Raw genomic sequence first — 23330 nt, forward strand, 5'->3', positions numbered from 1 at the left:
AGTTAGAATGGCCATCATTAAAAAGTCAGGAAACAACAGGTGTTGGAGAGGATGTGGAGAAATAGGAACACTTTTACACTGTTGGTGGGATTATATATACTTCTAAAGATATTCTATGTATATATATTTTTTGTTTAATAATATTCTTGGAAAATTTTCCTTAAGAGCACACATAAACCTACCTCATTCTTTTAACATCTGCATATCACCCTATCATATGGATGTACCAAAATTTACTTCATCAGGCTGTGCACTGTAAAAATGCATGAGTATGTTATTAACACTATTTATATATTATTTTTCCTCATATTTTTATTTTCTTTCCTAGCAAATTCTATATCTTCCTATCAAAACAGGAAATTTACATGTAAGTATTATTAATCAGTAACAGTGTAGTTTAATCCCTAAACTACCTCTGATATCTAGCCCTGATGTTTTTCTACCTTTTTTTGTTTTTTTTTTTTTTTTTTGATTCAAGATCTGGCTCTGTCACCCAGGTTGGAGTGCAGTGGCGCGATCTCGGCCCACCACAACCTCCACCTCCTGGGCTCAAGCAATCCTCCCACTTCAGCCTCCTCACTAGCTGGGACTAGAGCCACCCACCACTATGTCCATATAGTTTCTGTATTTCTTGTAGAGAAGAGGGTTTGCCATGTTGCCCCAGCTGTTCTCGAACTCCTGAGCTTGGGCAATCTGCCCACCCTGGCCTCCCAAAGCGCTGGGATTACAGGTGTGAGCCACAGCACCCAGCCCCTAACCCTAAGTTCTCCAGCAAGGTACACAAGGCCCACTAGCAAGTTCACACTCACCAGGCTCTCTAGACTCATTTCCTAGGAATTCCTGCTTCACACTATTCCATCCAGCCAATCCCTGACTGTGTATAGTCCTCCTAAATACTCCACCCATTGCTCATGCTGTTGCTTTGGCTACAACCCATCTCACCTTGCTTGCTTAAGTGAATTCTTACTCAATCCCTCAAGACAGAGCTTAGATATAACCTCCTCCCAGAAGGCTCTCCCAACCTTCCAGGCAGAGGAAATGCTCCTGTGCTCTGCTCCAGCCTCAACGTGGGTCTTGGCACTTAACCTCCTCAGGACAAATTCTTGTGTCAGCCTCGCCCACTAGATTTTAAGTTCCTCCAGGATAGAAACCACATGTTATTCATCCTTTTAACTGCCTACAGTTTGATACAATTTGGTTCCTGTTGAATCAAACAAGGAGGGAACTTCTGAACATCTATTATGTGCTAGGAGCTACTCTAAAAGTACTGTACAAACATTATTTCTCACCGTGTTAAATGATCCCCATTTTGGCTGGGCGCAGTGGCTCATGCCTGTAATCCCAGCACTTTGGGAGGCCGAGGCGGGCAGAGCACGAGGTCAGGAGTTCAAGACCAGCCTTGCCAACATAGTGAAACCCCATCTCTACTAAAAATACAAAAAATTAGCCAAGCGTGGTGGTGGGGGCCTGTAATCCTAGCTACTCAGGAGGCTGAGGCAGGAGAATCGCTTGAACCCGGGAGGCAGAGGTTGCAGTGAGCCAAGATTGTGTCACTGTACTCTAGCCCCTGTGACAGTGTGAGTGAGACTCTGTCTTAAAAAGAAAAAAAAAAAAATTCCCCATTTTACAGATGAAGAAACTAAGGCCATGAAGAAATTTATCCAAGGGCATTAGAGGATGGCTGGAATTTGAAACCAAGTCTACTTTACTCCAGAATCACTGATCTTTACATTATGCTATTCCAATGCATGTTTTGATGCTGAAAAAGCCAAGTTAAATATGTTGTCCTAAGGGACTTGACATCTTCATAATTATTATGGATAATCTAAGGGCATGACAGTCTCCCAAAAAGTCAGTCAAAAGTAATCTAAAATGTGGGACTAAAATGGCTGAAAACAAAAAAAGTTCTTTTTTTTTTTTTTTTTTGAGACTGAGTCTTGCTCTGTTGCCCAAGCTGGAGTGCAGTGGCACAATCACAGCTCACTGCAGCCTCGATCTTGCAGGCTCAAGTGATTCTCCCACCTCAGCCTTCTAAGTGGCTGGGACTACAGGCATGGGCCACCACGTTCAGCTGATTTTTTTTTTTTTTTTTTTTTAACTTTTAGTAGAGATGAGATCTCACTATGTTGCCAGGCTGCTCTCAAACTCCTGAGCTCAAGCAATCCTCCCACCTCAGCCTCCTACAGTGCTGGGACTACAGGTGTGAGCCACCGTGCCTGGCCTGAACTGCTAAACTTAAATGCCTGTTTCCAAATCATGGTGGAGCCAGGTGAGATCCCAAAGTACTGAAATTATAGGCATGAGCCACCTTGCCCAGGGCCCCCCTAAAAAGTATTATAAACAGGCAAATTCTGCCAACAGTATCCACAGATCTGCATTTAGCATCCTCAGGGGGGTGTCTTTGAGGGGCGATTCAAAACGAACAGGACGTGCAGTCTCAGCAGCTGCAATAGTGAGGCTTATTTCCCCTCATGTGCTGTCCCTGTGAACACTGTCAGCTATGACCCACATTTCTCTCCCCACCCTGCAACTCCACAGTCCCCATACCACTCACTAAAATTGACCTTTGGACCAGGACCCCTAAAGGATCTACAAAATAACCAATTTGGGTCAGATATAGTCGCCCCAGGAAATGCCTATTAGGAAGCTGAGTGAGAGTGGGCAAGGAGTGGGTGAGGAGGGCAGCACCGCAGGAGGCAGCAGGGGTCCACTCAGCCTGCCATGAGACCTGAGGCAGCATGGGTCCAGACTGCCATGAGACCTGGGGGGAGGTACAGAGCCTCATCTGCAAAAACCCATGAGGTAGGAAGAAAGAATGTCTGCTCCCTCTTAAGGCCTTCAAGAGGGCTGAATTAGACTAGCACTTAGCACAGAGCCTGACATAGAGTGAGGGCTCAATTGGCTCCTGTTAAGTGCCTGAACAAACCAATCAGTGAGCAAGCCGACTTCCTCCTGTGTCCTCCCCAACAGGATGGGGACTAAGGAAAAGAAGCTGGGAGCTGGGAAGCCCTGTCATTGCAACAGGAAGTAGTAACGGCATTTAGCAAAGGTGGAGGGGAAAACAAAGGAAGATGCTCCTCTCTCTCACATCGGAAAAATGAACTAATCAGCAGCAAGCAGTTAATGAACCCAAACCTTGCTCACTCGGAGAGACAAGCAAAAATTATCCCAAGGGTAACAAGATACCAACAAAAAAGACACACAAGCTGAAAACAAAACGAAAACACTTTTTCTTTTTTTTTTTTGAGACAGGGTCTCGCCTATCACTCAGGCTGGAATACAGTGGCCCGATCTCGGCTCACTGCAACCTCCACCTCCCAGGTTCAAGCAATTCTCCCGGCCTCAGACTCCTGAGTAGCTGGGATTACAGGCGCCCACCACCACGACTGGCTAATTTTTGTATTTTTTAGGAGAGATGGGGTTTTGCCATGTTGGCCAGGCTAGTCTTGAACTCCTGACCTCAGGTGATCTGCCTACCTCAGCCTCCCAAAGTGCTGGGATTATACTTGTGAGCCACCACACCCGGCCACTTTTTCTTGATAACCATCAACCACAACCACACAAAAATTCCCTCCAACTCGAGGAAAATTAGAGTAAGGTAGGTAATGTAAAGCAATGCACACAGTCAACCCTAAATACACTCTCTAGCTGAATAAGTAGGCACTTAATGTGTGCTGAATGAACCAGGCAGGCGCCCAGCCTTCACCTTCCCACCCAAGATTCAGAGTGGCACTAGCTCAAGTCCAGGTGTTCTGACTTTATCCACTCCATTCCCAAAACTACCTTCCCACATTCCAAATTCACAGAAAGCAGCTCAGGGAGGCTGTGTAACCTGTCCAGGGTCACAGTGGGGTAAAGGGACTAAACTGGGAACTTATCCCAGTCTGTCTGGCTTCAAAGCTTCTACTCCTGAGAAAAAGACATGCATGACAGACGGGAAGGGGAAGCTAGGCTGGTTAGGACTAATTATAAGCAAATGGTCTAATAATGAATGAGTGATTGGGTTTACAACCCAGATTTCAAGGAATTGAGTACTTTTCAGTGACTTCTTTTTTTTTTTTTTTTTGAGACAGGGTCTCGTTCTGTTGCACAGGCTGGAGTGCAGTGGCGTTACCACAGCTCACTGTAGCCTTACCTCCTGGGCTCAAGCGATGCTCCTACCCCAGCCTCCCAATGGTCTAATAATGAATGAGTGATTGGGTTTACAACCCAGATTTCAAGGAATTGAGTACTTTTCAGTGACTTCTTTTTTTTTTTTTTTTTTGAGACAGGGTCTCGTTCTGTTGCACAGGCTGGAGTGCAGTGGCGTTACCACAGCTCACTGTAGCCTTACCTCCTGGGCTCAAGCGATGCTCCTACCCCAGCCTCCCAAGTAGCTGTAACTACAGGTGTGTGCCACCACAGCCAGCTAACTTTTGTATTTTTTGTAGAGACAGGGTTTTGCCATGTCGCCCAGGCTGGGAGCTCAAGCGATCCACCCACCTCAGCCTCCCAAACTGCTGGGATCACAGGCATGAGCCACCGTACCCAGCCTTCAGTGACTTCTTTTTTTGGAGACGGAGTGTTGCTCTGTCACTGAGGCTGCAGGGCAGTGGTACAATCTCGGCTCACTGCAACCTCTACCTCTTGGGTTCAAGCAATTCTCCTGCCTCAGCCTCCTGAGTTACTAGTATCACAGGCACCCACGACAATGCCTGGCTATTATTTGCATTTTTTTTTTTTTTAAGTAGAGACAGGGTTTCCCCATGTTGGCCAGTGACTTCTTAATCAGTAACAACCTAGGCCATTCCTAGGCAAACCAAGAACCTCAGGCTATCACTCCTCACTCTCCATGTCCCAGGTTCCCTCCTCCAGCCTCGTTTTAATACATGAGAAAAGTACTCAGAATCAAGCTTCACCAGAAATCTCTTGCCAAAGGTCCACTTAAGACAAAAGAACAAACCTAATTTTGAGGACTTGTTATTTTTGAGTGTTAATCCAAAAAACTAAAAAGCATCCTTGGCAGAATTAAATATGAATGTACACAGGTTCCTAAAAACAATTTTCTCAGATGTTGCTTTTTACCAGAGATCAACATCCTATTCTTTGAGGAGTTATCAAAAGCTCCCTAAAGGAAGTGAAATTACAAGACAGCCTAGGCCATTGGGAAAGCCAAACATTTCTCAAAAGTGATAACCTGTCTCTCTCTCTCTCTCTCTCTCAACCCAGGAGCTTGACACAAGTGCAGATCCCCAAACCCCACCAAAGGCCTACTGAAGCACCTCCTGGGGGCAGGGTCTAGAAATCTGCATTCTGAATTAAGTGCCCCAGATGATGCTTAGGCATTACCCATGCCCTCCTACAAATTCTAAGTTCATGCCTACCAGGAGGTATATCATTAGCTTAAAGGAGTTTCTACAGGAATGCCAAATTTCCAACCACTGACTGGGCATTTCCAACTAGGTATCCCAGATGGTCCCCAAACTCTGCCCCTCCCCTCCTGAGAGAGTGCTGTTACAGTATCGTTCATCATCCATACCTTGTTGCCACACCTGGAAACTCTACCTTCAGTAAGCTGCTAAGTATTCCTTTTCTAACCTGGAAGAAGCTTCCATTTCATCCCAGTCCAAAAATCATACACCATGCGCACTCCTTCTTCGAAGATGTTCTCATTCCCTCTTGTTAAGTAAAATTGATAGGGAGCCACTGATTTGGACTGACCTCCTGCACTAGGATCCAACAGATCAACCCAAATGAAGTCATTCATGCAAAGCTTCCACATCACCAAACCAAAACCTGAGCTGTTTACTTACAAGATCTGACCCTCCAAGCAAACAAGAGAGAAATGATAGTCAAATCTCCAAACAGGACAGTTTTCAAAAAGCACGAGATTCACGACAACCAATCCAAAGGGGGCCCAGTCAGCTGGGTGCGCTGGCTCATGCCTATAATCGCAGCACTTTGGGAGGCCAAGGCAGGCAGATCACAAGGTCAGGAGTTCAAGACCAGCCTGGCCACATGGTGAAACCCAGTCTCTACTAAAAAATACAAAAATTAGCTAAGCGTGGTGGCATGTGCCTATAATCCCAGCTACTTGGGAGGCTGAGGCAGGAGAATTGCTTGAACCTGGGAGGTGGAGGTTACAGTGAGCTGAGATCATGCCACTGCACTCCAGCCTAGGCGACAGAGCAAGACTCTGTCTTGGAAGAAAAGGGGAGAAAAAGAGGGGGCCCAGTCAACTACAGCTGGCAAAAATAAGGAAATCCCCTTTGCTTTAACCCACACAAGGAAAGTAACCTGAAGTAATAACCTGAGGTTAGCCAGCCCACCTTTGGCGCTGTGCTATCTCTGTGCTCCGGCTCAAGCTGCCTTACAGAACCTGCTGTTCAGTCATCCCTGCAGAGTGCCCATCTATTTTGCAGTCTGGGTGCTGCCTAGTTCATTAACCCCTAAAAAATGATAATTAAATCTCTAAAGCTTCATTTGTTCAAATTTTGTTCTTTGACATCTTGTTCTAAAAACGGTGGTGGGCACAGGACAGTAAACCCAAGTTCAATCCTGGCTGAACTAGGTTACTTTGAGTCTGTTTCCTTTTCTGCAAAATGAGGATGAAAACAGCACCCTATGAAAAGTTTTTCTGTGAAGATTACATGAGCTAATGTACCTTCACCTTAAGTGCACACTCAAAGGTATTCAACTGGCATTACTTCTCTTCCTCCCACTAACTCAGACCTCAAACATCATCTCTCACCTGACCTACTTCAAAAGCCTAAGAGAGAGCTCTGCAGCCCATCTGTCCCCACGCCAGTCTCTCTTCCACACCACCGCTGCCAAAGCTTTTCTCCAACACACAGATCTGATTACATCATCTCCCTGCTGAAAAACCTTTGACAGCTATCACTTGCTTACAGGATCAAGTCCACGCTTCTTAGCCTGGCATGCAAGGCCTTTGCAATCTGGCTCTCTTCTCCCTGCCACTGTACCCAAATGCAAAGTACCGTCTGCTCTAGTAACAACACCCCAGACACGACTTGTATTTTCATGCTACCCAGCCTGTGCTTCTTGTGCTCCTTTTCTCTACAGAGCCTCTCACCCTCTTTCCCACGTGGCAAAGTCCTAGGCCTCCTTCACCTCCTCCCCCTCCTCCCTGAAGTTTTCCCCAGCCACTGTCAACTCCTCATCCTCCCCCTACTCCTCCTCTTTCCGCACTCCCTAACACCTTGCAGTGATACTGTGTGTGCACTTGTCTCCTCAGACTGAGACACAGCACTGGGCCTCAAACTCTGAAGGACGCAATGACCAGCTCTCAAGAAATATTTGTTGGAAAAATTAATACAAGACCTCCACCACCCGTTGACAAATGAAAATAGTTTCTAATTTGTCAAATAGTTACCACCTTCATGGTAACTTTTTATTTTTAAAAAACTCATAAGGAAATTCTATTTGTTGAGTTGGCTAACACTGCTCTTATGAAGGAAGCAAGAAAGCCCTGTGAAGAAGGTAAAGTCTCTTTACATTTTCCACTGGCTTAGGTCTCAATCACTGTCCTAGAAATGGCATCTCTTTTTCCATGATGGAAGGGGGAACTAACACCCTTTGATTCCTCCTGGCTTAGCTTTTGGTATGTAGAGTTGGGACAGTTAAAGGGGTCCTTTTTCGCTGAAGCAAAACATTTCAGAAAGGAAGAGACAAACAAAACTTTGTAATGGTAGAGGAAAAGTGTAAAAAGCTCAAGTACCACTTGACTTGAAAGTCTGTAGGGAATCAAGTTCATTCTCAGGAACAGGTACTATCTGGGAAGGAGCAGTGTGAGTCCTTGCTCAGCTGAGATCTTTTCTTGTCCAAGCTAGATTCAAAGCCAAATGGCCTAAGACTTGGAAACAGCTCATGATAGAAGACAACACTTTTTGGTTTACCAATAAATGGCAAGAATGCAAGGCCCATGGATATCTAGGCATTCTCCAAACTGTTCCTTCACTTCTGTTCAAAACTCAGGATATATTAATTCCACCTTCGTGTGCATCTTTAATAGGCACAAAGGCAATAAGAAGAATCCCCATTTCTCTGTTGTGAGGATCTTGAAGGAAGCACTGACCACCCTCTTCTCTAGAAAAGCCTGCTCTCCTGTTGGTAGTATTTATTTCATAAATGAATATGCATGTATGACTTGAGCACAGTACAATAGACTTACTCCACCTAAATAAAGTGTATTGTTCTAAACCATACTCAAGCAAAACATTACATAAGTCTGAAGAGCGTCACATGTTTTCACAGTCTTAGTAAAAAAATTGATTTTTTAAATACTGATTTTCATAAAAACCAGATAGTTTGTTAGCAATATTTTTGTGCCAATAATAAAATACCACTTTTGACTCTTATTCCTTCTCCTCTATAAATCACCATCTAAAACTGTCCTACTTGTTAGTTCAAAACATTTCATATAGGCATATAATTGTTTTAATATAAGCAACAAACTCCCATACAGATTATCTTGAAATCAAGAACTTATCTGGACTTCTGTAACAAGTACCTTAAAATTTACAATTTTTAAAACACTCAGAACAATTAAAAAATTAAATTTAACAACTGATCCAGAATGTTAAATAAAATATGGTAAGGACTGGACGTGGTGGCTCAAGCCTGTACTCCCCACACTTTGGGAGGTCAAGGCAGGAAGACTGCTTGAGTCCAGACATTCGAGACCAGCCTGGGCAACATAGCAGATCCCATCTCTACAGAAAAAAATATTTTGATGTAGAGATGATGGTGCACCTGTGGTCCCAGCTCTCGGGAAGGCTGAGGCAGGAGGATCATTTGAGCCCAGGAGGTTGAAGCTACAGCGAGCCAAGATTGTGCTACTGCACTTCAGCCTAGGCAACAGAGCAAAACCCTGTCTCAAAAACTAAATAAACAAATAAAATACAATAGAATAAAATAAAGTATGGTAAGAGGAGGAGAAGGTGGAAGATGAGCTGGTTTTGGTACCTCTGATCCACGCACAGTGCTCAGCCTTTCATATAGGGCTTCGCCTTTGGCCTTGGCATAAACTCTATGAAACAGGAATTACTGTCCCCATTCTACAGACATAGAAACAGGTCAAGTAAACAGACAGAGCCAAACACAAAACCAAAGTTTATCTGGCTTCAAAGATCATTCTTTTTACCATATCCTATATGTTTGTGTTTTTTTAAAGAGGGGAGAAAAAGGGAGTGTATATGTATATTTTTAATGGACTAACTATAGTTACAAAGTATTTACTCTGTTCAAGTCACCATATTATTCACAACAGGCAAATTTTAATGCAGAAAACAGTGTCCCTGCTGGTTAAAGGATTAAATATAAGAACATGCTGGGAGCACCTTATGACAGCTACCATTCATCATGCAAAGCTTCTTTATATACACTAAGTTATTCTTCATTAAGATTCACAAAATCCTTTAACTTTTCCCAGACATACAACTAGCACTTGGAAGGATATCAAGGGGGGGAAAAAAATGTAAATAGCAAATTAAGTTAGCAAAGTTACCTATGATAGGAACTTTTATTTACATGTCTGGGTTTCTAAGACAATGTACATAGAAAATTATCACCCTGAGGGTGTCCTTGAATTTATGGCTGTATTTTAGATTAGCATAAGCATTTACCAGAAAAATATTCTGTTAAAAATGTATCGAGCAGAGGCAGAAAGAATGCACATTCCTAAATGTGCTTTAAAAATAAGTGACTATAGAGTAGTATTTTACCATCACAACTCAGACACTTGTCATTCTGAATAAAATTCAACCACCAAAAATGTTTAACACCCAAGCCACGTTACCCAAGAGACACATGGTTTATAGTCTCAAGATATACTGAAAACATATCCATTTAACCACGCCAACTATTCAGAATACCTTTCCAAACACACCTGGAATCAATTCAACTTGCATCCCATTGATATACTAACAACACTAATTTTTAAACTCTAAGCTGTTACTTCTTTATGTATATATATATTTTCATATATATATACATGCTATTAATTGCTAAACTTTTTAAAGGTAGGGTCTCACTCTGTCACCCAGGCTGGAGTGCAGTGGTTCAATCATAGCTTGCAGCGCTTTAATCATCTCCCAGGCTCAAGCAATCCTCCCGCCTCAAGTTCCCTAGTGACTAGGATTACATACAGGCTGGAACCACCATACCCAGATGATTTATTTTTTCCCACTTTCAGTAGAGATAAGGTCTCACTGTGTTGCCCAGGGTCCCAAACTCCTGAGTTCAAACAATCCTCCCGCCTCCACCTCCACCTCCCAAAGTGCCAGGATTACAGGAGTGTCTGACTCACCATGCTGCTGTGAATTGCTAAACTTAAATGCCTGTTCTCAAATCATGGAGGGGGTCGGGAGTGCAGAGGGGAATCCTAGTCTAGGACCTATTTTTGCAAAAAGTATTTTACTTGACTCTAATCTTGCTTTTAGACCTGGCCTCCTGTTTATAGGAAATACTGGAAACAATGGGATAAGGTAAACACCGCCACAGGAAACAAATTCAGAATATGGGACAACCTGCAGGTTCTCTTCTAAAAGGAATGGGAGGGACAGAGGTAATAAGATATTATTTTTCTACATTTAAAAAGACGAAAGAGACAACAATAACAGCTCACAGTGCAATACGTGAACCTTGATTTAATCTTGGTTCCAAAAAAACAAAAATGGTGACAAATGCTATTTAAAGGAGAATTAGATAATTTTTTTTTTTTGAGACGGAGTCTCGCTCTGTCGCCCAGGCTGGAGTACAGCAGCGCCATCTCGGCTCACCGCAAGCTCCGCCTCCCGGGTTCACACCATTCTCCTGCCTCAGCCTCCCGGGTAGCTGGGACTACAGGTGCCCACCACCACGCCCAGCTAATTTTTGTATTTTTTTTTAGTAGAGACGGGGTTTCACCGTGTTAGCCAGGATGGTCTCGATCTCCCGACCTCGTGATCCGCCCGCCTCGGCCTCCCAAAGTGCTGAGATTACAGATGTGAGCCACTGCGCCTGGCCCAAATTAGATAATATTTTTAAGTTATTGTTAATTGTATTAAAAGTGATAACGGGGTGGTGATTTTTTTAAGTCCTGCGTTAGAAATGCATAGCAAAGTTAGGCAAAAGTACGTGATGTCTGAGATTTGATTTTTAGGTATTTCGACAAATTAGATAACCCAACAAACATTGTTCTCTGGGCAAAAGATGTTCTGGGGGAAAAAAAAAGTTTCTACAATTCAACGTGTTTGGAAAATACTGATTACTCTATTTCCCTTCCAGGATATTTATAATGAACACTAGATCTAAGGGTGCTCAAAAGTCCTGTAGTTAAAAAATAAAAATACCTGGTTTACTTTGGTTAACCCAGATTTTCCCACTTATTTGACCACAGAACTTTTTTCCCCGCATAACACCTGTTAACGTCCTAAGACTCAGTTTCCCCCAGAATCCATTTTGGGAATTCTTGCTTTACTTAAATAAATCCTAAGAAAAATAAGGCTCTCTTAAGCTACATGCATGATTCAACAACCCCCGAATAAGAATTTCACAATTGCATCTATTTGCAATTTAGGAGCCACTCACTGTTTCGATGTCTTTTGCATCTATAAATATGTTTACTCTTTAACATGTTTTGATTTATAAGTCAGACTCTTTCTACAATATGAAATCCCACTGCAAAAGTTCCTTGAAATGGAATTAACTTTAATTTATTCAAACCCATTGCCTTGGAAATCTACAATGAAACAAATTTCAAATTGTCAAACCATACCTACTTTTTACTTTCAAAACCACCTTAAGATATTTCAAAGCTTTCCCTAACCCTTTCCAAAGACTCATGAAAATAAATTACTGGATTTATAGTAGCCAAGAACAACAACAAAAAAAACCTTGAAATCAAAGCTCTTTGTGTCTTTCAGTTGGTACTTAGGGTTTCCAGGACCAGAAATCAAAGCTCCACAGATTCCCATCTTTATGAAAACGGTTTTTTTAAAAAAAAATTATTTATTTATTTATTTATTTATTGAGATAAGGCCTTGCTCTGTCGCGAAGGCTAGAGTGCAGTGGTGTGATCATAGCTTACTGCAGCCTCAACCTCCCAGGCTCAAGCAACCCTCCCACCTCAGTCTCCCAAGTAGCTGAGACCACAGGCACCATACCACCATGCCTGGCTAATTTTTTAAAAAATTTTTTGTAGAGACAGAGACTTCCTATGTTGCCCAGGCTGGTCTGAAATTCCTTGGCTCAAGAGATCCTCCTACCTCAGCCTCCCAAAGTACAAGAATTACAGGCATCAGCAACTACACTCAGCTAAGTGGTCCTATTCTTATAAACAGATCCTTTGGAAAAACTGAATTGGATCCCAAAAGAGATTCACCTTAATCATGAATTCTACTTACTCCACAGGTGAAAGTTTCATAGCAAGATTTTAAGTAATATCTGCAATTCATCTGAAAAAAATTATATCATATTCCATTTAAGAACCCCAACACTTAAAAACTCATTGGAAACGCACTTAAAAATGGCCAACAAAGAAATCTGAGCTAGAAGTCTCTGATACAAGAAAACAACCAACTTTGATGTTCCCTTGCCTCTAAGGAAGCAATTTATAATGTTCAAAACACTTTATATACATTCTGTCATTTGACCCTCAAAACCCTGGAGACATGTCTGTCTTCCATCAGGGGAGCATGTATCTAACATAGCTCAACTTGAAAGCCTACAACTTGTGAACCCTCAACTATCTTTGCATAGAAGGAATAATGACATAGATAACCCTATTCAGCTAAGCACTACAGAGCCCATCACCTCCCGTCTCCCAACGGAGATGCTCAGGCCAGACCCTACCCTGGGGAGTTATCTCCCATGATTTTGCTTTGTGGTACTTGCAGACAGGTCACTATCTGCAGGCATTCAGATCTTCATACATCTCATCCACCAGGCCTTTCCTGTTACTCCACAAGGACTCCCCTTTGAACTCACTGCATCTGCTAGGATTGTCCTTAATGTTTTTGCATTATCATCTTATGGAACCTCCCATTTCATCTATCTCAGTGTTCCCATATGAAAGAACATGCCACTGTAAATAACATGCATGAGGGCACACAAACTAGCCAGGAAATAAAAATTTTCCAGGTCTGAATCCTGGGTCCTGCTGTCTTGGTTCTGTCAGCTCCCTGCCTTCAATCTCCTTTCATGTACATGGAGCTCCCTGCCTTCCTAAGGCTGCCAGAAGGCTGGAGGCAAGACCCACCCCAGAGTAACAAGTCCAGAGTGATGTTTAACAACTGTGGATTCTCTGTCTCCCTTTCTCCCAAAGGAGAAACAGATTTTTTTCTTTTTTAAATGACGAAGGTAAGACAGGATCCCCTACCATCAAGAAGCCTACAACCCATCTGCAAAGCCAACAGGTGAAAAACTTAATAATAAAAAGCAAACAGAGAAAGACATTATAATGAATGTACAACATACTAGGGAGACTAAAAGGAAAGAAAAACTGAAATGTGGAAGCAGGGGTAAATCAGAAAAAATGTTCATAAGAAAGCAATATTTATTTAAGCTAGCCCTTCAAAGTCAAAATTTCAGTGGTGGTGGTAGGGTGAGGGAAGAGGCAAAATTGAAACAAAGTATGATAGTCAGGGATGGGCAGGAGCTCAGTGGTATTAGCAGAGATAAGGAGAGAACAGCTGGGCCTGGAAAGAAGTTAGGGACCAGATCACAGAGATTCTTGAAAGCTAAGAATAAAACAGGGACAGCTACTACTCTTACCTGTCCTTACATCAGGTATGGTGCTTTCAGCTGCAAGTAACAAAAAACACCTAACTCTAAGTGACTTAAACTGTGGTCTCAAAGCTTTTTTTGATCACGCAGGACTATCAGTTAAAAAAAAAAAAAATTAGCCAGGCACGGTGGCTCACACCTGTAATCCCAGTACTTTGGGAGGCCGAGGTAGGCAGATCGCTTGAGCTCAGGAGTTTGAGACCAGCCTAGCCAACATGGTGAAACCCCGTGTCTACTAAAAATACAAAAATTAGCCAGGTGTGGTGGTGCACACCTGTAATCAATCCCAGCTATTCAGGAGGCTGAGGCAGGAGAATCACTTGAACCCAGGAGGCAGAGGCTACAGTGAGCCAAGACAGCGCCACTGCACTCCAACCTGGGCGAGAGAGCAAGTTTCCATCTCAAAAAAAAAAATTTTTTTAATTAAGCCAGGTGTGATGGCGCACACCTGTAGTCCCAGATACTTGGGAGTCTGAGGTGACAGGATTGCTCGAGCCCAGGAGTTGGAGGCTGCGGTGAACTATTATCACACCACTGCACTCCAGCTTGGGCAACAGAGCAAGACTCACTTCTAAAAATATAAAAAATAAAAAATTTTAAAAAGGTATTGAAGCTCAGGAATTTCAGGGGTAAAAATTTATAACATATATACTAACATTATAAATTGTATATAATTTATGTGTAATTAAAATTAAATTTATGTGTACACATAAAATTACAGTAGTTGTGAATGGTATGTATACACACACATGAATGTAGTATATACATTATACAACATTTAAAACTTTTTAAAGGATGGGAGTCCAACAGTATTTTTAAGTTCATTTTGATTAATAATACAAATTCAAACATAACTTTTTGTTGTTGTTTTTCAAGACAGTCTCATTCTGCCGCCCAGGCTAGAATTCACTGGCATAATCTTGGCTCACGGCAACCTCCACCTCTCGGGTTCCAGTGATTCTCCTGCCTCAGTCTTCCGAGGAGCTGGGATTACAGGCGTATATCACCATACCTGGCTAATTTTTGTATTTTAGTAGAGACGGAGTTTCACCATGTTGGCCAGGCTGGTCTTAAACTCCTGACCTCAGATGATCTGCCCACCTTGGCCTCCCAAAGTGCTGGTATTACAGGCATGAGCCACGGCGCTCAGCCCATACATAATTTTTGAGCCACCTTCTTGTCAAATTTGTTTTAAAAGTCATGTTCTAAACTCATAAGAACATTTTCTTTTTTATTTTTTTTCTTGAAACGGAGTCTCGCTCTGTCACCCGGGCTGGAGTGCAGTGGCCGGATCTCAGCTCACTGTAAGCTCCGCCTCCCGGGTTTACGCCATTCTCCTGCCTCAGCCTCCCGAGTAGCTGGGAGACTACAGGTGCCCGCCACCTCGCCCGGCTAGTTTTTGTTTTTGTATTTTTTAGTAGAGACGGGGTTTCACTGTGTTAGCCAGCATGGTCTTGATCTCCTGACCTCGTGATCCGCCCGTCTCGGCATCCCAAAGTGCTGGGATTACAGGCTTGAGCCACCGCGCCCGGCCAAGAATATTTTCTTGTTCCTTTATAGGTATATCATTATCATTACACTTTCTTCGCAAGAAATATTTTTAAACTACTCGCCCATTTTGTGGCAGTCAGTTTAGTTAAAACTAGATAATCTAGCCATAAATGTATTTAGATGGCTAGAAGCAAGAATAAGAATGAGGGTACCACTGTCAATTCCACCAGGTTGTAAAAGGCCCGGTCTTCCCTCAGGCAACCTCATATAATGTAAGCTGACAAGAGACTATCAGATATACCAACCAGTGTCAACTCCTATGTTAAATATTTTAACAGCTCAATTTTTTCTAACATTCTTGAATATTTTCTTCCCTCCCATATTGGATGATCTAGCACACTCCACTTTGGAGACTACTGATCTTAAACAAGAATGAGGCTGGACACAGTGGCTCTCACACCTGTAATCCCAGCACTTTGGCAGGCCAAGGTGGGAGGATCGCTTGAGCCCAGGAGTTTGAGACCAGCCTGGGCAACATGGGGAAACCCCATCTCTACAAAAAATACAAAAATTAGCCGGGTGTGGTGGTGTACACCTGTGGTCCCAGCTATTCGGAAGGCTGAGGTGGGAGGATCACTTGAGCACAGGAGGCAGAAGCTACGGTGAGCCACAATCATGCCACTGCAGTCCAGCCTGGGTGACAGAGTGAGACCCTAGCTTAAAAAAAAAAAAAGAAAGAAAGAAAGAAACATAGTGAAAATGTTTTTTCTCACAGAAGTTCTGAGTCACAGTGGTTCTAGGGCTGGCTAATTCAGCAGCTAAAATAAGTCAATGCGGGCTGGGGATGGTGGTTCATGCTGTAACCCAGCACTTTTGGAAACTGAGGTGAAAAGATTGCTTGAGGCCAGGAACATGAGATGAGCCTGGGCAACATGGTGAGACCCTGTCTCTACCCGCCCGCCTCCTACACTCCCAACACTGACAAAAAAAAAAAAAGTAATTGTGGTCTTAGGCACCTTTACTCTACACTTGGTGCTACTTGTTCTCTTGTGCTCACAACCTTATGCTTCAAATATGCCAGGACCTAACAGGTGTCATATACACATTCATTAACAAGTCACAGGCAAAAGGTATGGCATTACTAAAATTGACTTGGCTTAATCAAAATTCACTCCCTGGGGCAGGGGACACATCCACCTTACCCTTAAGTACATGGCAAGTGGAAAACTAATCAAAAGCAGGATTATAGTAGTAAGCACAGTCACCCGCTCCACACCCAACCTTCTATATCCTCAGGTCCCATGGCCACAGATTCAGCCAACCTAGGTTAGAAAATATTCAAAAAATATTCTAGTAACTGACCACTGGAAAAAAAGATAACAATACAATAAATACAATAAAAAGTAATATAAATTTTAGAACAATATAGAATAACAACTATTAGCATTTACATTGTATTAGGTATTGTAAGTAATCTAGAGATGACTTAAAGTATGAAAGAGGACTGGAGGATTGGCTCATGCCTGTAATCCCAGCACTTTGAGAGGACAAGGCAGGAGGATCACTTGAACCAAGAGTTTGAGACCAGCCTGGGCTGGTCTCATAGTGAGACCCTGTCTCTACAGAAAAAAAAAAATACAAAAATTAGCTGGGTGTGTTGGTGCGCGCCTGTAGTCCCAGCTACTCAGGAGGCTGAGGTGGAAGGACTACTTGAGCCCAGGAGGTTGAGGCTGCAGTGAGCCATGATAGCACCACTGCAGTCCAGCTTTGGTGACAAATGGAAACCCTGTCTCAAAATAAAATAAAATAAAAGGAGGCTGGGCAAGGTGGCTGAAGCCTGTAATCCCAGCACTTTGGGAGGCCGAGGCGGGTGGATCACCTGAGGTCAGGAGTTCAAGACCAGCCCGGCCAACATGGTGAAACCCCATCTTTACTAAAAACACAAAAATTAGCCAGGCATGGTGGCACATACCTGTAATCCCAGCTACTCAGGAGGCTGAGGCAGGAGAATCACTTGAACCTGGGAGGCAGAGTTTTCAGTAGCCGAGATTGCACCACTGTGCTCCAGCCTAGGTGACAGAGACTCTGTCTCAAAACTAATAATAATAAAATTACAAATATATATATATATGAGGGTATGCATAAGCTATATACAAATAATACACAAATTTTTTTTTTTTTTGAGACAAAGTCTTGCTCTGTCGCCCAGGCTGGAGTGCAGTGGCAGGATCTCAGCTCACTGCAAGCTCCGCCTCCCGGGTTTACGCCATTCTCCTGCCTCAGCCTCCTGAGTAGCTGGGACTACAGGCGCCCACCACTTTGCCCAGCTAATTTTTTGTATTTTTTAGTAGAGATGGGGTTTCACCATGTTAGCCAGGATGGTCTCGATCTCCTGACCTCATGATCCGCCTGACCTTTGGGAGGCCTCATGATTGGCCTCCCAAATACACAATTTTTAATCAGGGACTTAAGCATTTAAGGATTTTGGTATCCATGGGAATCCTGGAACCGATCTTCCATAGATACCAAGGATGGTTATGATGTTGTAAACTATTGCCAATGGCCCTCAATGAATCATGTAACCACCACGGCACCAGTGAGCCTAGACACAGGGAACCTGGCCCCCATTTCTGAATCCCAAGCAAATAAACAGTTGTTAAGCCACAAGAAGCAAGGAGGACCAGAACACAGAATGCTGTTGTATGGTGACAATCCCTGCCATAGTATTCTACATATGTAGGACAACAGGGGAAGAAAGAACCAAACTGTTTCATCCACAGACTTTTTAAATTCAAACATGTAGTTCAGAGTCAGCCGGCACTCAATAAACATAAATAATTAATGTTACTTATCCCAAGTAATTTAGAACAAAGCATGGCAGAGAGAGGGGAATGTAATGGGTTACACGGGAATAATGACCAACTCTTATGTTTTTAGCAGTAATTCAATACCCCCTTATGCCTGTGTACATAGCAATTCACAGTCCCACAGAATGTGGACAAGTCCACTGCCCTCAAGACTACAGGGGTGTACATCACAACAACATTAAGAACGTTCATATCCTTTGGTATGTTGTTATGATCAGCAATACCACTTGTGGAAATGTATACTGCCCTGGCTAGCTCTTTTGTTGATCCAGCTCCCTCCCTCTTCCATTAACAATAACCCTCTTCTTTATGGGATACTCTGTCTCCCCAAAGCCCCATTTTATGGGTCTAACCGTAACTCTCCTTTGGCTGGCATCAAGCCAACTCGGGTTCCCTCCAGGGCTTTCCCAAATTGGAACTAACATCAAAAAGGCCAATTCTGGATGTGAGGCTTGAGAGCTGTAATACCAGCAGCCATACATGTATGATCTTTTTCATATTTCTTCAAAAGCTCATGCAACAGAGGATCCCATTTTTGCATGAGTATACATGCATGAAAAGGTCACAGCCGAGTACTTCTTACAGACTTCCCCACTCTCTACCCCCATCACCTACCCAAAGAGGTAATAAGCCACTATTCATGACTGGCAGGTAACCCTAGGTGTGCTGAGGTGGGGCAGGGAAGAGGTTGAATCACTGTGGCTCTGGGCTATGTGGACTGAACATACTGGGTTCACATCTGTCTACCTCTACCACTGGAAGGTTTTCACTAATAAATTCCCTCATGCTAGTGGCAAATTCTGTGCTAAAATCCAGGAACCAAGTCATCCCTCTGCAACACTTTTGTCCTTGATATTCCTGTCTGTGGAACTCTTCTTTCTAGAACATTCTCCTTGGTCACACCACCTGCAGGGGACCCTAAAGACAACACCAACCCTAGAAGGGCAAGTTCCATCAGCAACACAGCTAAACCAAACCAGGACAACCCCTTTCACTCTCCACAAGATAATGTCCTCTGAAAGCCTTCTTCATCAAAGTCCTCTATCATTCCAAATCCATGCTCCCGATAATAGTATTAAAAACCAAGAGTCATTCTTCTCCTTTGCTGCTTTTGTCCCTTCCTGGTACAAAGTCTCCCAACTTCTCTAGCAAATAATGCTTCATAATGTTCTCTTCTCTCACTCATGGAAATGGTGGCAATTTCAGATGTACTACACCTCCTTCCCAGCCAATGAGCACTGATACATCTTCTTCTTGAGGTTTAAACCCCATTGCTTAATATTTTGAAAAGACATTCCTCTGAGAATAAGTTTAAAAAGCTGAAGATGGACAAGCTGCTCACACATAAAAGAGCCTACAGCTTACCACACAATTTCATTTTAGAACCTGTTAAAGAAAATCCATACTAGTCTCCAGATGCGTGTCAAGCTGCAGTGAGTGCCGCTAACTAGGCAAGCAGGACAGAGCACAAACATTTAGAGACACAGCAAAAATGGGTCACCTGCAACCTTCTACCCCTTTACCACCAACCCAACAGCATAAGGGAAGGATTTATTTAGCATGGAAAGTGCTGCAAAATTACACTTATCCAGCCATCAGTAGAAACAGCTCAAGAATGATGACACCAAAAAAAGGAATATTCATCCAGGCTTTGCAATCAGGCTGAGAGATACCAAGATCAAAGGCAAATGATATGTTCATTTTTTATTTTTAAAAAGAGGTACAGATTTGAAAAGTGATTTCCTTAAGAACGCTGTCTGAGTTACTAGTCCGGATTATAAATCACATTACACCCTGAAGCCTACTTAATAAAAGAGAAGTTGAAAATAAACAAATGATTAGTTTGAAGCATGTGACTTTCTGAAACTCTCTTGAGGAGAAAGTTTTATTACCATTATTAGTGAACTGTTTTTAATCCCTGACATCAAAGCATAGATGTTAACCCTGAGGTTCTGAAATCAAAATAACTCATATATAACCCTAAAAATGTATTGTGAGAAATTGCCACATATTAGTCTTTTGGCAGGTTTGAATAAACAGAAAAGAGACTAGGGAGAATCAGAAGACTTTGGTTCAAGTTCAGCTCCACTATTTATAGATACAGGTCTAATTTAACTTCCTAGGCCTTGGTTTACTCAAATAAAGGATTAGGGATAAAATATGTAAATCAAGCCCTTATAAACCCCATAGCACTGCTGTAATATTACAGCACTGGCTCCAGAATTCCTACATTTCTCAAACTTTTGGAGAGTCACAGAACTTTAGGGATGCAAGGTAATCCCATTTTAGGGATGATAAAAATGAGAAAACCAAGACCTAGAAAGGCTTAAGAGCTCTCTGTACAGCAAACACTTTTGTAACCTGGGGAGAAAGGGGGAAGGGAGAGGTTCTGGTTTTCCCACCACTGAAATATGCATTTAAAAGAGAGTTAAAAACCAAACTATTTTAAACACTAAAACAAATCCCCCCACAAATATATAAACACTCTGCTTTATTTTGCTTCTGTAAATGTATTCCTGTAATACAAGTTAAACTATTTATCATAAAGATAAAAATAAAGCCATTTCTTTTTCTATGAGACTCTCAACCCTACTCTCAACCCAACTGAGACAAAATCTTTACAATTAGGTTAGAAATGTCTAATGGAAACATCGACATAAAGTTAACCTCCAGCTATGCTGGCAGGAGTCACTATAATATGGATTATAGTTCCACTGGCCCAGGGATGCTGGTTTTAGTGTTCCCAGAGAGATAAAGAATTAATCAGCAACTCAGAAGAGGATGTCGCCTAAAAATGGACGATTTAATCCAGACAACTCCATTGTCTCTAAAATTATGCCCTCAATCATCCAGTGTCAAAAACCTACTATGGCACCAAATAAATTGTGTGTGGTTAAAGAGACAAAATGTTCTTTTTTCTACAGGCTGTTATGGGAAGCAGAAAAAGGCTGACTATGAATCAGTTATGTCTTAGATCAAGGATGGATATAAATTACAATAATTTGTGCATTCTGGTGGTTAAACCAAGAAAGCAGGAAAACCATGGCTTCCAAGTTCCAGCAACACTTCGAACCAACAGGCTTGGTGCCAAAAAGTTAAGTCTGGGGCACCACAAGTGCAAGATAGGGTCATAAAAACTCACCTTAAATTTATTTGTGAACTTTTCCTGCTTCCACTAAAATCAATGACACTATTTCCCATCTGTTACTGTCAAATCACAACAGCCCGGAAGCCTGGACCAAGTTCACTTGGCAGGTAACAGGAACAACCCTAGGAGGAAGTCCTGAAGGATATCAGATACGATACTTCCTTTACTGCCACATACTTTTCATTTCAGAACCACCAGGATATATTTATGATGCTTTTTGACTAACACTTACCAAGCATTCTGACTGACACAAACTGCAGAAACTGGCATACTCTAGGGAAGGTCCCTTGTGAGGTCTTTAAGTAGCTTAGATGAGTAAAACATTCAGACTACTTCTATAATGAACACCTCTCAGCCGCTCATAAATTCTTTCATTCCCAGCAATCAAGAAGCAGCTGCTAAAATCCTGGAATCTTCCTAGTAGCAGATCTGAAATACCTCCAGGCTGACCCAGGAAGCTTCACAACTGCTTTCCTCTCCTTTCCTCCCCTGCCTCAGGAGTGCCAGCCTGGCAGGAATAAAGATGACCAAGGAAGGAAAAAAGAGGGTAGCGGATCTGGTGAAAGCAGAGACGCAGACTCCCTTCATTTCCAGAGAAATACCAGCCCTCTGTGCCAACTAACCAGGTTTCTCCTTTCCTCTCCCACCCCCACCCCTCCAAACACGCATTAACTTCTGCAGTCTGGTGTGTCTGGCATTTCCAGGGCAAGCGATCTCAGGAATTCTGAGCCCTTTCCTCAAAGATTCTGAACGAGGAACTTCCTTTCCGCGCCAGCCAGAGTTTGCGGTCCAACCCACGTTAAGGCTCAGCTTCCATTTACCTTGTAACCTGTACAGACGACGCTGCTTCTGGGGTCAAGTTCAAGATGAAGGTTCCCTCACCTCCCAAGTTAACTCCAGCTGGGAACAACGCCACTGCGAACGGTCCCAACACTGGAGGCACAAGGATCTGGAGCTTCCAGGAGCTGGCAGGAGGGGGCTGGGAGAAGGCCGTCGCCAAGCCTGGCGTCCTCCGCCCCTTGGCCGCAGCGTCGCGTTTCTACCTGGCCAACGCCACATTTCCTCCCGGAGCTTTACAGAGTAAGTCCAGTAAGTTTTGAGAACACCGGTCCAGAGACCTTTCTGTCTGCAAACACACCACCCAATGTCTAGAGCTTCCTTCCCAGCCAGGCGTTCCGGAAAGCCGCCGCGCCAAAGCCGGGAGCCCCGCACACCCACAGCGCTGCGCGCCCGCACCCCAAAGTCCTTCAGGAAGCCAGTGCCCTGATATCGTCCTCCCAAAAGGACCGCTCTGCATCCAAGAACAAGGGGGCTCACAATCTTGACAATTACCGCTTTTCTCAGCGACCCACCCCTAAAGAAAAACCCCCAAAGTCTAATCCTAACTCACCCCTACCCCCAGTAAAGGAGTGTGGATATGCTAATCGCAGTGTTCTTGGAAGCAAAGCAATAGACTTTCAGCCCAGACTATGGCAATACGATGCCCCCGGCTTAAGTTCTCTCGGCAACTTCGCGACCTGCGCACCCCAACTCTCCGGGGGGCGCCCAGGACCCCGCTGTGCCAGGCGCGCCTCCCCCCGCCTCCCCCGCGCCAGGTACCAGGCGTAGCCCAGGCCCTTGCCAAGCCCGAGGGCTACAGAGAAGGCGGGAAAGGGGGCGAGCAGGCGCGCCGGGCGGGGGTGGTCCCAAAACTCAAGTGTGCCTCGAGCATTCCCGGTTTCCATCACCCCGGTTCCACCGCAGGCCGGTTCGGTCCGGCGCGGCGGAACCTCGCAAGGAAGGTGCGGACTCCCCGAAGCCGCCGAGACCAAGGCCCGGGGCGCCCAACATGTCTGTGCCTATTCCCGGAAAGCTCCCGGGTGTGCCCGGCGGAGAAGGGGGCGCTCCGGAAACTTTCCCACACGCCTTTCCCTTCTCCCATCACCCTCTCCTCCCCGGGTCCCTCTCGACCTCTCCGCACACTGGCAGCTGGCCAGGCCCGGGGCGCTCCGAGGCCCGCGGCGGAGCCCGGGCGGCGGGAGTTACCTGCCGGGAAAGTTTCCAGCTCCTCGGCGCGGTTC

The 23330-nt window shown here is 43.8% G+C and overlaps 1 protein-coding gene across 2 annotated transcripts in view; it reads right to left on the reverse strand.

The window, feature by feature from the left end:
• Positions 1 to 23330, reverse strand: part of TANC1 (tetratricopeptide repeat, ankyrin repeat and coiled-coil containing 1) — a 273934-nt gene extending 250604 nt beyond the window's left edge. For both annotated transcript variants that reach the window (XM_011947131.1, XM_011947130.1), the window contains exon 1: positions 23296 to 23330. The gene's annotated coding sequence lies outside the window, so the exon portion shown is untranslated. The remainder of the gene's footprint in view (positions 1 to 23295) is intronic.

This window comes from Colobus angolensis, unplaced genomic scaffold (assembly GCF_000951035.1).
Source record: "Colobus angolensis palliatus isolate OR3802 unplaced genomic scaffold, Cang.pa_1.0 Scaffold259, whole genome shotgun sequence".
Lineage (NCBI taxonomy): Eukaryota > Metazoa > Chordata > Mammalia > Primates > Cercopithecidae > Colobus > Colobus angolensis.